This window comes from Arachis ipaensis, chromosome B10 (genome assembly GCF_000816755.2).
Source record: "Arachis ipaensis cultivar K30076 chromosome B10, Araip1.1, whole genome shotgun sequence".
NCBI classification, from domain to species: domain Eukaryota; kingdom Viridiplantae; phylum Streptophyta; class Magnoliopsida; order Fabales; family Fabaceae; genus Arachis; species Arachis ipaensis.
Genome location: NC_029794.2, coordinates 125,046,090 through 125,060,146, shown reverse-complemented (window position 1 = coordinate 125,060,146; position 14,057 = coordinate 125,046,090). Strand labels below are relative to the sequence as shown.

Genomic DNA, 14,057 nt, shown 5'->3' with positions numbered 1-14,057 from the left:
CATAATTTATTATAGAATAATATGAATTATATAGAAAAGTGTGTAAAACAGAAACAGTTAGAAGATGTAGTGATTTTTGAAAAAAAACAAAACATGCATAAACTGCTGTTGGGTATAGCAGTTTATGAAGGAACATTAGGTAGATTAATCCTTGATACTTTGTAGTAATTTATGTATAGAGTTTTTCTCTCTCTCTCTATCGATGGAAGGTAATTATGAGGAAGTAGAGTGTCATTTTTACAATAAATGGTGAGAAATATTTTTTAGCTCTAGTGCATTATTTTGGAAAAATTTAAAAAAACAAAAGACACAAAATTAAATTTACTGATAGAGAAACACTTAGTGTCTTTATCTGGTCATCAAATACCTTATCAAAGTTAAAAATCAGTATATTGCAAAAATTGGGGTGTGTGAGATAAAGTGGGTGAAAAAGTTATTCTACAAGATCTCTATTACTGTTGTGTCAACCGGTGTGAAGTATGATACATTTGTGATATGGTCCGATGAAGATATGCAAGTTTTGTTTCATTGTCGGCGAATTTTTTCGAAAGTGAGAATACACGAGTTGTACGCCAAGTAGGAAGATGGTGTCGACAGTTTTGGAGCATCAACGCCGTCAGTCGACTGCATTGGGGGTGCTTCTACCTCGATGCTTGTTGTTGCATCTGTTTATCCATTGGTTGATCCTCCATCTATTGTAGTTGGGATCAGTGACGGACCCAGAAAATTTATGTTAAGGGGACAAAAATAATATACATTATTATCAAAAGATATATTAATCTAAAATATAAAAAAAAGTGCACATTAGTTATTCGAATACAAAAAAATAAAACAAAAATTACATTAGTCACTAACTTTGTTCTCTTCAAATCTTGAAGGTACTTCTCTTCTTGTTTTCATATTTTAAAAATGTTGAATAATTGTTTCATTCTCAACTTGATTATGAGCACTATCATGGTTTTCAACGTGTGTTTGTAATCGCTCCTTCTTTTTTCAATTTGAAAATCCCTCTTTTACAAAAGGGGTTAAGTACGATTTTGGTCCATAATGTAGATGCCGAAAATTTATTTCGTCACCATCCTTTTATTCGCTACAAAATGGTCCCTAAGGTTTCAGTTTGTTTAAAAATCATCCTTCGACGAAAATGCCCTTCCCCCATCTTCCACAAAATGCAGAAACAGAAGCAAAATACAGAAGCAGCATGCAAAAGCAGAATGCAGAAGCAGCATGCAGAAGAAGAATGCAGAAGCAGAAAGCAGAAGCAGTGAAACAACAACAACAATGAAACAACAACAATTAGAAGAACAACACCAACAACAACAATGGATAATGAAATCAAAGCATCAATAAAAGCAAAACCAGAAGCAGAGAGGAGAGGAGGGGCTGTAGCGGTGGTGGGAGAGGAGGGGCTGCGGCGGTGAACTGCGAATCACGAGGAGAGGAGAGATGCGGTGGTGATGGTGGATCGCATGGAAAGAGTTGCGGCTGTGGTGGCGACGCCGTGAATTGCAACGAGCACGGCGAGGAAGCAGCGGTAGCGGCGGCGGCGCGACGGCCACCTTTCCCATAGCCGCCCCCCGGCAACTCTATTCCCCTTTCTCTTTCTCTCCGGCCCCATTTTCTTTCTTCCCCTCCCTCCGGTTTCCTTTCTTTCTTTTTTTATATTTTATTTTATAATTTTTTTAATTAGGGGTAAAATGGTAATAAAAATAAAAAATTTGGTGAAAAGGACGATTTTAAAACAAACTGAAACCTTTGGGACCATTTTGTAGCGAAAAAAGGCCAGGGACGAAATAATTTTCGACCTCTACATTAGGGACCAAAATCATACTTAACCCTTTACAAAAGTATTACCACTCGCATCATTAGGTTTCATAAGATTGCAACAAAGACAAAAGACATCATCTTTTGAAATACTATATTCCAACCAATTGTCAAATTCATCAAACCAATTAGTATTAAATCTACGGAGAGATGTCTCAAAATATGTTTGTGGAAAATCATGTTCTCTTAGTTGACAAGAACCTTTTTGCAAATAAGCTCATCTAACTTCATCTCTGACATTTAGATCATAATTTAAAATTTTGGATTATTGGCCAGAATCAGCTACCAAGCTTTCGACATTGAATTCTAAGAATTTCTTTTTATTAGAAGAGACTAATGGAGTGACTTCAGATTCTAGTGGCAGCTTTCTTTTAAAATATTTCTCCATTACTATTTCTAAAAATAAAAAAATATATTCTAAATTAGTAAATTAATCAATTTACTTTAAAAATTTATATGCAACATAGTTACATACAATAGAATAAAAGATAAAAATAAATAATGAACATCAATAAATTGAGAATAAAATAAAGTATACAAAGTCATGAAAAGAATAAAAATTAGATTAATACCTAAACTACAATTGCTTGATTAAAATTTACAATTGAAAATATTAAAAAGAGAAACAATGAAATTGGATGATACATAGAGTCATAGAGAGTTATATAAAAAAACATAGAGAATTTAAAATTTACCTTTTAATGAAGAGAATATGACCAATAAACAAATAATAGAAAAATAAGGTTGAGAATATAAAACTAAGAAAAGTGTTTAAGAGAATAAAAAAGTAACGGCTGAAATTTGAGAATAGGAGAAGACTAAATTTCATTGCATTAAAAAAGTGAATTTGTCGTTCAGTCACGGCTCCGCACCAAGGATTCCTAAACCTGTCGCTGAAAAAAAAAATCTGTAGGGGTGAGAACATCGTCCTCGCAGGTTCTCAGTAAGGAAATGGAATGCTGTAAAAGTAAGGAACAAAATGCGAATAATTGACTTTACCTAATGAAACTATAATTTTATCAAACCTTTGAAATTATTTTTCAATTTTACTTTAGACAATTAATTGATTTCTTTAAAATTTCAGAGCTTAAAACAAACCTCATTCACGACATTAATTCTTAATCACTTTAATACATAAACTAAAGCACAAGAGGCCCAATTGAACTCACAAGCAAGGCAGAATAAGTCAACCAGCACAATCATAGAGAAATACAACCAGCAAACACAACCAATTACAAATATGCAAACAATATGATGCATGTCTAGTCCTATCGCAGGTAATGAGCTCATTCGTCGGTTTCAACCCGCACCCGATGCAATCTAACTCGCAAGTCGGATAAGGCATTCCAGCGACATAACCTCTGCAAGTTTTTACTTCTTGCAAGCGCTGATTCTCCAGCTGAAGTATGTCGAACATGACCTCTGCAAGTACTTGCAGGCGCTGATTCTCCAGCTGAAGCATGTGACCCTTTGTCCTGGAAGCCATTCCATATACACGGGAGTCCCCGCACAATCATTCACATATAAAGCCCACGATTTAACATTCTCACATCGGCACCATAACTATTTACTTTTCGTCACCCTCTCGTGACCTTTTATTCATTTCATAATCACACGCGCCGTGTTCTCTTTTCTCTTTCTTTCTTTTTCTTAATAAACCGAACTCAAATTATAACTTAAAATAAAATCTCTTCTCAACACATGCAGTCATAGTAACTTCGACCTTGAGACATTAACGTCGCAAAAATCTCAACAAACTATAACAAAACACCAACGGCTAGAGTTTCAAGGCGAGAACATCTTATTGTACTGAGCAAGAACCAAGAACTGAGCAACGGTAGCTCCATTAGTTGATTCTGGCGACACCCGTGCCATACCTGGTGACCAGAATGGCGGCAGAGTAGCTCTAACAGCCGCATGCAGCTTAGCGGCAACCTTCAACCACAGCAATGGAAACCACAGTGACAAACACCCCTCTCCACCGTCACCTTCTCTCTCTTCCCGGCATTTTCCTCTCCTTCAGCCCAGATCGGCAACGGGCCGAACTCCACCAGCAACGACGACGGTAGCACTGCCCTCCTCCGCTCCCTCGCGTCTGGCTCTCCCTTTTCTGTGTTCGGCGGTGACTTCAACAAACGGCAGTAACGGCTTTGCATGGAACGGCAGCGGCTCTTTCTCGTGAGCGCTCCCTCTCTCTCTTCGCGGTTCTGTTTTCGACGGTGGTGAGTTGGATGCGGCACGGTAGTGATGACACGCAGTGGCAGCGCGGTCTCCCCTTCTTCTCTTCTCTCTTCTACGTTGCAGCCTTACTCTCGGATCTCTCTTTCTCTCTTTTCATCTTTGTGTGTGTGTGTGTATGTGTGTGTGCATGTGCGTGTGTGTGTGCGTGTGCGTGTGCGTGTGCGTGTGCGTGAAATTAAAGGGAAGGAGTGGGGTGTGGCTAGGGTTAAGGGAGGTTAGGGTTAGGTTTGTATTTTAGGAATTTAGGGTTTTAATTTGGGAATTAGAGTTTAGGTAGAGTATTAATTAAAAATTAAATTTAATTCAATAATAATATCTATAAAAATATAATTTAATTATCAACCTAAAATTTATTTTCAAACATAATACGCTAATTCAATAATTAGAGATAATAAAAATCAATTTCCTTTATAATCATAAAATAAAGTTTAAAATCTAATTATTGCTTAATTTATATATAGAATCTCTTAAAGATATAATCTTAATTAAATATAACAAATTATAAATAAATTTTTATTTATTTTTTTTAAAAAAATCCGGAGTCTTACAATTATTGGCAGCTTGATTATCATGTCATTTGTGCAAGGATCTTTCCGTTGGTTAGAGCCGATGCTGCGGTTACGATAAATACGTTGCAGCAAGGTACAGAAGCAACCTATGGATTCAAGCCTAGTTACAGGAAGATCTGGATGGCGAAGTAGAAGACAGTAGCACAGATCTATGGAGATTGGGAAGAATCTTATGGCGAGTTGCCCCGCTGCATCCTTGGTGTGCAGTCCACCATGGAGGCAACCACGCATTGTTGAAGACTTCGCCGGTTAGAGTTGGTGATCAGGTTGATGAATCTACCGTGTACTTTTATTGTCTTTTTTGGACATTCCCTCCTTGTATTGAGGCATTTTGACATTGCAAGCCACTTGACAGCATCGATGGTACTCCCTTGTACGGCAAGTATGGATGCTTCTGGCTATCGCGCAAGATGAAAACTCGAATATCTTGCCCATTACTTTTGCACTTGTGTAAAGGAGAAATGCGGAGTCCTGGTCTTTTTTTTTTTTACCAACCTGCGACATCATGTGACTCTACAAGAGGGCATTCTGGTGATCTCTGACAGGCACAATAGCATCAACGATGCACTGGAGGCACCTGATAGTGGTTGGCTATCTCCTCATGCATATCGAGCATTTTGCATTCGTCATGTTGCAGCATCATGATATATGCACATGCATATATTCTAACAGTATCCTCACTCCCATCAACTAGTAGCACCCTAAACCTCTCATGGAACCATGTGAAGTGGACTGTCATCTGCTTGACCTTATTCGGCAGTGGCAGCTCGCCAAATAACTCCTGAAACCACTTCCAAGCTGGTCTGCCATCCTCCATAAAGTTTTCGAAGTCAATGAGGCACCCACTAATAGCTTTCCCATTTACGGGCAACCTTAGCTGATACGCCACATCTTGCAGCGTCATGGTGTACTCTCCAAACGGCATGTGAAAAGTGTGCATCTCAGGACGCCATACCTCTCAATGAGTGCACTAACCAATAACTCATCCAACTAGAACCAATGACTGTTCAGTCTAAGCAAGTGGTACAAACTAGCCCTCTTTAAATAAGATATGATCATTTCATGTATAAGCATATTCTGTTGCCTCCAAACATTATAAACAAACCTACTTGGCTGCATCATGTGATAAAAATAACCAAACCGTAATTAAATTCTAATACTTACAAGACAAAACCACAAATTATTACTAAAAATTTCCTAATCTGGTGCAATAACTACGTTGCTGTTATCTATCTATTTGTTTAGAAGTAAGAATAAAAAACATAAAAATTCTAATATATTAAAACCTAATCAATAAATTACTGATAAAAAAACACTAATTTTGTTTGATTTGGAAAAACGAATTTACTTTTTTTTTCGCAGTATAATAAAAGCTATCATACTTTCCTAAAAACGAAAATCAAATTCAGGATACTGAAACTTATCTACTTCTTGTTAATTTCTAATTAATATACATTAGTTGAATATTTAATTTAGTTTTCTTAAATTGTATGTTAAATCTTTTGAGTTTAATTTTAATAAAATTAAAGAATAAATACGTCTGTTTAAATACAAAAATAGAACGAATGCTAATGTACTTTAAAATAAGTAACAAATGTGCCATTTTGTAATTTTTAAGTCTAAATGTAATTAAATATTAACGTGACAATCTAAAATGTTGATATAACAATTGTTTTATTAAGTGCAAACATTACAAGGGAGGCGGGAATCGGCGGCGGTTTTTTTTTATTATCGGCGATTTTTTCGCAAAATCAAATACCGGCGGTTAACCGGACCACCATGGATATGGGCGACGGGATTGTGTTTGGCGGCGGTTTTTAGAAACCGCCGGTATAACCACCGCTAAATCAATATTTTGCGGCAATTTTTTAGAAAACCGCCGCCAAATGCTAGTGATACAATTTCAAGTAGACGCGTGTTTTCCGGCGGTTTTAAAACCGCTACTAAATTAAAAAATAAAAAAAGAAAATTTGGGTTTTTCAAAAAAAATCCTCCAATTTTTTTTAAATATTATAGAACTTTTTTTTTTGCGTTTTTTATTTTTTATTATATTAATAGTTAATATTTTCAACCTTAGAGTCTAAAATCGTACAATTTTTTTTAAATATTATAGAACTTTTTTTTTTGCGTTTTTTATTTTTTATTATATTAATAGTTAATATTTTCAACCTTAGAGTCTAAACTTGTATCAAAAACAAAAACATTATCTGCAAATCAAAATAATATATTCATCAAAGTACGAAGAAAATAAACACAATAAAAAACAGAAATGTACCCGGAAACAAAAATGTCCTTTCTCAATTGCTTGAAAATTGAGGGCAAAAGCTAATGAAGTATAGATTAAAAATTCAAAGCAAAATCCTTTGGTTAACAATAAAAAACAGAAATGTACACGGGAACAAAAATGTTGGCACAAAATTAAACTCCAATGTGATGTTTAAGACTCCTCTTGTATTTTTGCTTCTCAGACTTCTTTACTTTTCGGACAGAGTTTAAGGGTGATATTTTCCCATTGATAGCATCTTGCTTAAGTGTTGTTAGTTCTTCCTCACTTTTATTTTACTTTGCATTCATGTGCAGTTTTTGAAGATAAGTAAAGCACAAATATATATATACCTTCAAGGGTATACAAATAAATTAGAAAATACAAACCTGTTAGTATGGGATCGGAAATTAATTCAGAATCCAAATGCACATTAATATAAAAAAAAGTGGTAAGCGTTTTCATCTAAAGAACATAGACTCACTTTTGAGGATTTTCACCTGGTAGTTGTTGCAGTTCTTCCTAATTGAGAACCATTGAAAAAGAAAATATCCAGAAAATTAAAGTTATAATGCAGAGGCTGAAATTATGACCTTTTTATTTTTCAGTGAAATATATTCTATTGGAAAATAAACTAATATAGCAGAATTCCAATATTTTTTTGTGAAAATGAACATTCATCTAAAAAAACCTAAGTCACATACATAGTAAAAAATTACTCATTGATTTTAAGCATATTCTATAAGTCAAACTTTCTTACAACAAACACCTAGAAAAATTCTTGCTATTTAAACCTTAATATTGAGTTTGTGAACGTAAGTGTGAGTATGAATCATGCGCAAGGTTCTACAGCACAGAAACACATTTGAGTCAGCTGAAACGCAAAACAAAAACATAATGCTTTAGGGAGAAGATGATCTGGATACGTGTTCCTGGGAGCGGAAATACATGAAGGGTATATAATATAAGAAATTAGACACCCTAAAGGTATAAATACCAGCATACCTGAAATTGAAATAAATTAATGCACCTCATTTTTAAGAAATCAGTATGATATAGATGAAGAGGGGCATCAAGAAGAAAGCACATACTTCTCAATTTGTCTCATCAAGTGACTTTTATCCCAGAGACTAGCACATGATATAAAACCCCACCTGTTGCAGACAAATACGATGGAGTTAATAGCATCCGCGTTGAAAGCTAGACGAAATATTCTCCTTTACTTGCCTTGCACAATTAGACAAGAAAATGACTAATAAAAAGGCCCAATAACTTGAATTGCTTTAATAAACTCTTTTGAAACTTAATTCTTCCTTTCAATAGAATTCAAGTTTTTTTTCTCATTGTTCCATATAGTGAAATGAACTTAGAAACTTACATGAACAAGAGCTTACAGCAGCATAATCTGCATGGCCTTTACACTATTGTTTGATACTAGTTTCAGTAATACAATTACCTACCCAAAATTTTATAACTTAAGTACACTTCTAATTCCTGGATAGCTAAGTATATCATCATTCATCGGGATACTTTTAATCATATAAGTCAATAACTATTTAAAGAATTAAAAAATATAAAAGGATAAAAGATGCTACAACTTCAAAGCTTAAGATGAATCATATAGTTACTTACTTCTTCTTTATCAATAGAATAAATCAAACGAAGATTAACAGGAAAATGGGCATCTAAAAGAACACAGGATTCAAATATGCTATGCAATAATATCCTAAAACTAACACACAAAGGCAAGCTGCATACCTCAACTAATCTAGGTCGAAATAAGTGAGGTTGTTGAATGCTTATGAAAGTGGAAGCAGAAACACCTGAAACAAACATGCATATATGAATTAACATGTGAGGCTTGCAAGTGAATAATGCTTTAGAAGTTTCATGCAAGTAATCCTAAGAGAAAGAATTATTAAAGATAGAAAAATAGATATAAAGAGAAAGAGAGAGGCATTAAGAAGCTCTGGCCAAGGAAGCACACAACTATAATGAGTACCATAATGTCTTATACATCAGAATGTTCATTGGAATTAGCCAACATAGTAATGTATGCATCAAAAGCATGCTATCATGATTCATGACACACTCCTTTAAAATATAGTATGTTATATGTATCTTTCTTTTTTTAGCCATATCTTTCGTAACTCGCTATTAAAATTTGTGTTTCACTCAAGATAGATAATTAAAAGGGATAAACAATATATAAAAAATTAGTGTAAAAAGAAGAAGACCAACATAATAATGATCATAATAATAATAATTGATAGTTCATTTCATTATCATTAATAACAATAATAATGAATATGCTTCTTCTTCTTTTTCTGTACTTTCTCTCCCATACATACGTATAGCCTAATCTTAGAAATGGTTAAAATAAGTTCCTCACACCTTACCTGTTTCGGCAAGCCATCAGCAGCAGTAAAAGGCTCAGAATCCAAACAACTAACATCAATGGCTAGCTTCAGCATGACTCAAATAGCTTTGCTAAGAATATAGACCAAAGAGGATAACCATTTCAGCCTAAAATCTGTCAAACCCAGTTTATCAAACAAATCAAATACCTCAATATATTTTCATAGGAATGAAATCCTAATAATATATTCACCAAATCTTTTACAGTCATCATTGTACTTTAATTAGCTTTTGATGTATATTAGTACTAGAATGAAATAAATATGCTCAACTCAAGCTTGGGCTCAATGAAAAGTGAACTTAATTCCCATCATTGAGTTCATATCACTGGAAATTCAGGTGCAGCTCAAGCTCAGAACTAATTCAAGTTAAATTAAACCTTTTGATAATAATAACCATAATAATTAAGGAATCCAATTGAAAACAGCTAAGAATAGAGTTAACTTAGTTGCAGCTTGCCCCTAACATTTCAAGCAATTTCAAACAATATCCAATTTATAAAGCCAAATTCCAAATCAAATTAGACACATATTAGCACACCCCAAATGAAAAAAGAATAAAAATTTATCATGTTTGTGTACCTGGATACTAAGGTTGAGGCCAAGGAGGAGAAGAGTAAAAAGGAGCAAGAGGATCCTCGAGGTGCCGAAGCCATACTATGTCGTCGATTTTCTTGGCAACCTGAGGAATGCAATAGGTCTCAAAGGCCCAGGTAAGTCTGCTATCAATCCCTCGCCTGAGGAAATCCAATAAAGGAGACACCATAAACTAACCTCATAAAGTCCAACATCTTCATCAGGAATCTATATATCTGCAACAGATTTGAACCATGCAGGAGTAGGAGGAGATGGCGAGCAAATCTGGCAGACGAGATAAAACAGAGAGCCCAGTGTCGTCGTCTTCGTCTGAACGAGCATAAATAGCGCCAATGGTACCTCGGGGAAGAAGATTTAGGGTTATCAAGGTTTGGGGATGTTTATTCAAAGAGAGAAAAGAGGGAAAAGGGTGCGTCTAATGGGGTTGGCGGCGTCAAAGGTCAAATTTGATGATGGCAGGATGCTGTGGCAAGAGAATCCGAGGGAGGGGGAGAGACATTGGGCGCTGGCTCTTGTAAGCGATAACAAAAGAAAAAATGAGATCAAGAAAAAAGGAGGTTGAAGCATCGCCGAAAGAAATTGCTGCTTTTCCAGTGCTCACCACCAAAACCGCCAAAAAACCAACAAGTAGCGGCTGTTGTCAAAATAGCTACTAATTTTTCGCGGCTATCTTCCGTTTTTGTGGTAGTGAAATGTTACATGTTAAATGTCATCAAATGTGATATCCTATAATATATCAGCTTTTTTTCTTACAACGTCATTATTACAAGTAAATCTATCCTGAATAAACTTATTAATGATAGATAACACAAACTTTTTTAATTTTTACTAAATCAAAACTTTTTTTTTTTACAAAAAACAAAACTAAAATGCAAATATTTTAATTTGTAGACAAATATAAATTATTTTTAATTCAATTGTGTACTTAACTTCTAGAAAACATCTTATAACTTATATTTTAGCAAAAACTTGGTTGGATGGATCACTAAAGTATAAAGTGAAAAGAGGGATGATGAGGTAATTATCCTTCAATTTTTGTATTGAAATTTATAAGTGGAACAATATAATAGTTATTCATCTAAAATTGATTATTTTATATTTTTTATTNATTCATATCAATAAAGTTCTACATTCAAATTCAAACAAAATACTTAACCAAGTCTAATCAAATTGTTATAATAATAATTTTTTAAATTATGCGTTTCTTTCTCCTTTCCTTCTCCTTCCTCATTTTCCTCTCTTTCTCTGTTTCCTTTTTTCTTTTCCTTCTCCTTCTCCTCTTTCTTCTTTTTCCAAATTTGCGCACGCAGGTTTTTCTTCTTTCCTCTTCCTCCTCCTCCTCCTCCTCCTCCTCCTCTTTTTCTTTGTTATCATCATCACCAATAATACCAACATTTTGTGAACATCTTTATTAGTTCTAATTTTCTCTGCTGCCATCATTAAATAATTTCGGTTCATTTCTTAATTTATTTCGGTTCATTTGTGTGTTAATTGAGGTTAACTTGATACTGCTGATAAGTATTTACCAAATTTTTTATTCCTTGAGTAATTTCGGTTTATTTCTTAATTTAATTGAGATTCATTTGGATTCAAAAATGAATTCGTTGTGTTTTTGTTAATGATTGAGTCTTTTTTTAGCAAAAAGGAACGAAATTATTTATTATCACTTTATTCAATTGTATTAGATTTCATTCCATTCCATTCAATTTGTCTTGAAAGCCATTCCAATCATTGGAACAAATTATTCATCGACATCACACCTGGACTGCAAATGAACCGAAAATATTTTAAGTGAAACCATTGTATAATACCAAATAAATCAAACATTTGTCCATTATATAAATTCGAATTCAGAAATACCTAGCCTGCGTCTAGAATGAACCGAAAATATTATCAAAGAGAAACCACTATATATATAATACCAAATGAACCGAACATTTGTGCATTATATAAATTCGAATTTAGAAACACCTGCGTCTAGAATGAACCGAAAATATTATCAAAGCGAAACCAATGTATAATACTAAATGAACCGAATATTGTCCATTATATAAATTCAAATTCAATTCAAAATGTTGGTTTTTGTTTGCAAAATGTTGGTGTTGTTGATGATTACGATAACGAAAGAGAAGAAGAAGAATCTACGTGTGCGAGTTTAAAAGAAGAAGGAGGAGGACGAGGAGAAGGAAACGGAGAAAGAAAATGAGAAGACGAAGACGAAAAAGTTACGTTATTGAAACACCTGTATGATACACGCTGGTATAATGAAAGTAATTTTTATTAAGTTTGAACTAACTTAGTTAAACTTAGTTGCCAAAAATACTTAGATATGTAGCTGGACTGTATTTATGTATTCTTGATATCTAGATTATTCAGTTGAAGGAAATAAACATTTGAAGTATGAAATCGTTTAATTAATTAACATTAAGTGCTTCTTGCATTGTAAGAATCTTGAGAGAAATAATAATTAGCGTATGTAGTTGCTTGTAAGTTTTTTTAGAGAAATAGTTGAGCAGATACAATATATATTAAAAGTAAATTAAAGTATATATATTTATATAAAAATATATAATGACTTATATTTTGTAAATTCGTCGTATTTTTTTTTACAGTTGCTGGCATATATTTATGAATGTAATAATAAATAACATGAAGCTTGAATTTAACGTAAGTCAACAAAACCAAAACTTATTAGGGTGGTGTATACGTAGTAACACGTGATAGCTAGTTAAACTTTCTAACTTTTAAGCTTGAAAAAATAACATCCAAACATAAATATATACATAGTCAAGTGACATAGCTGTAAAATATGGACTACATAACTGTTGGGTTGCTTGGGTGTTTAGTGAGTTGGGTGAGGCTGATGCTAGAGCAACAGAGTGTGAGAGGGTTGCTCGACCTGGATGTGGACTCCTGGAGGAAGGCGTTCGTCTGAGTTGGCCAGGCACTGACGGGATGGGGCCACCTGCAAGGATTCCAACGCTCAAGTCAATGTTCGTACGATAAAGCGGCTAATTAGGATAAAGTGACGTACCTCTATAGATGAATAGGTCCCTCCCAATTTATACTCCGTACTCGAGTGAATCCTTTGTGAAATCCCACGTGTGCCTGGAAGCTTCCGCTAGCTGTCCAGGTTTCTTGTGGAATGGGAGGTGATGTGCGAGTCGCCTCCTAGTTCGGGTTGGTGGATCCGTCGAGTCGGTGTCTCGTAACCGGGCTAGTTTATTAATGAACTGGACCGGAACAATAACATTACTGTATTACAAATTTGCAATTCCAAAATTATGCGTACACCAATCAATTTAATTTCTTCTTATTTTGCGTTAAAGACCAAACTGATCATTCGTTATTACTTATTACACGATTGCAGCACAATTTACAAATTCAAATGAAACTGATGAGAAGCGATAAATTTCATATATCATTAATCACTTACCGATCTTGGAAAGATAATAATGTATGTGTCAACAAGATCGGAACGAATATTACAGTGAAAAAAGAAGGAAAAAAAAATTGTTGATAATCAAATTACCTCATTTATATATGTTCGTGTGAAGATAAAAAGATCACATCAATGATTGTGGTTAGAGGTTAAAGGATATCATGTCGCAGGAGAATAGCGCCGACCATACGAACATATTCATTTTATGTTCTATGTATTAATCTGGTGCTATTTCTCCTGCGACAAAACATCCTAAACCTCTGCAATTCAATTTTCCGCATTATTGTTCTTTGTGGTGTGATCCACATGCCATACACTTGGTGTGTGTATTTATAGAATTCAGAGTTCAGTGCAGTGTGAGTATCTAGAACTAGAAGTATGAACTTACTGCGAAGTTGCAACCCCTCAAATTATTGGAAGAGCTTTTGGAAAATTGGAGGGGAGCAAGAATTTCTAAGTTTGGAGGTTATTGATTAGTCTAACATTTTATTATTAATTATTAATTAGACATCATCATCAATTTCTCACATGAACTTACATGCAGTTTACACGTACTCATGATTGATTATTCTGAGAATTATAGTGGTTATTATGGGTTAATATTCAATAGTTCTCGAAAGATTAAGTGCGTGTTAATTTACTTTAAATCTCAAATTAATTTTTAAAGGGTATAGTGATAAAAAAAATATCATTTACATATTAAA

General features: G+C 34.2%; 2 long non-coding RNA genes across 6 annotated transcripts; both read right to left on the bottom strand.

Moving 5' to 3' along the window:
• On the bottom strand, positions 6,982-10,609 carry LOC107621685. 5 transcript variants are annotated; one of them, XR_002355785.1, is made up of 6 exons: positions 10,089-10,609; positions 9,897-9,996; positions 9,297-9,430; positions 8,656-8,720; positions 7,382-8,051; positions 6,982-7,250 (listed from the first exon to the last, which is right to left on the bottom strand). It is a non-coding gene; the product is annotated as an uncharacterized LOC107621685 (long non-coding RNA). The 5 variants fall into 5 exon arrangements; XR_002355787.1 differs by having other exon boundaries at positions 6,982-7,771; positions 7,903-8,051; positions 10,089-10,601; XR_002355786.1 differs by having other exon boundaries at positions 6,982-7,902; positions 7,989-8,051; positions 10,089-10,600.
• Positions 12,724-13,754, bottom strand: LOC110267859. Its single transcript, XR_002355806.1, has 2 exons — positions 13,444-13,754; positions 12,724-13,144 (listed from the first exon to the last, which is right to left on the bottom strand). It is a non-coding gene; the product is annotated as an uncharacterized LOC110267859 (long non-coding RNA).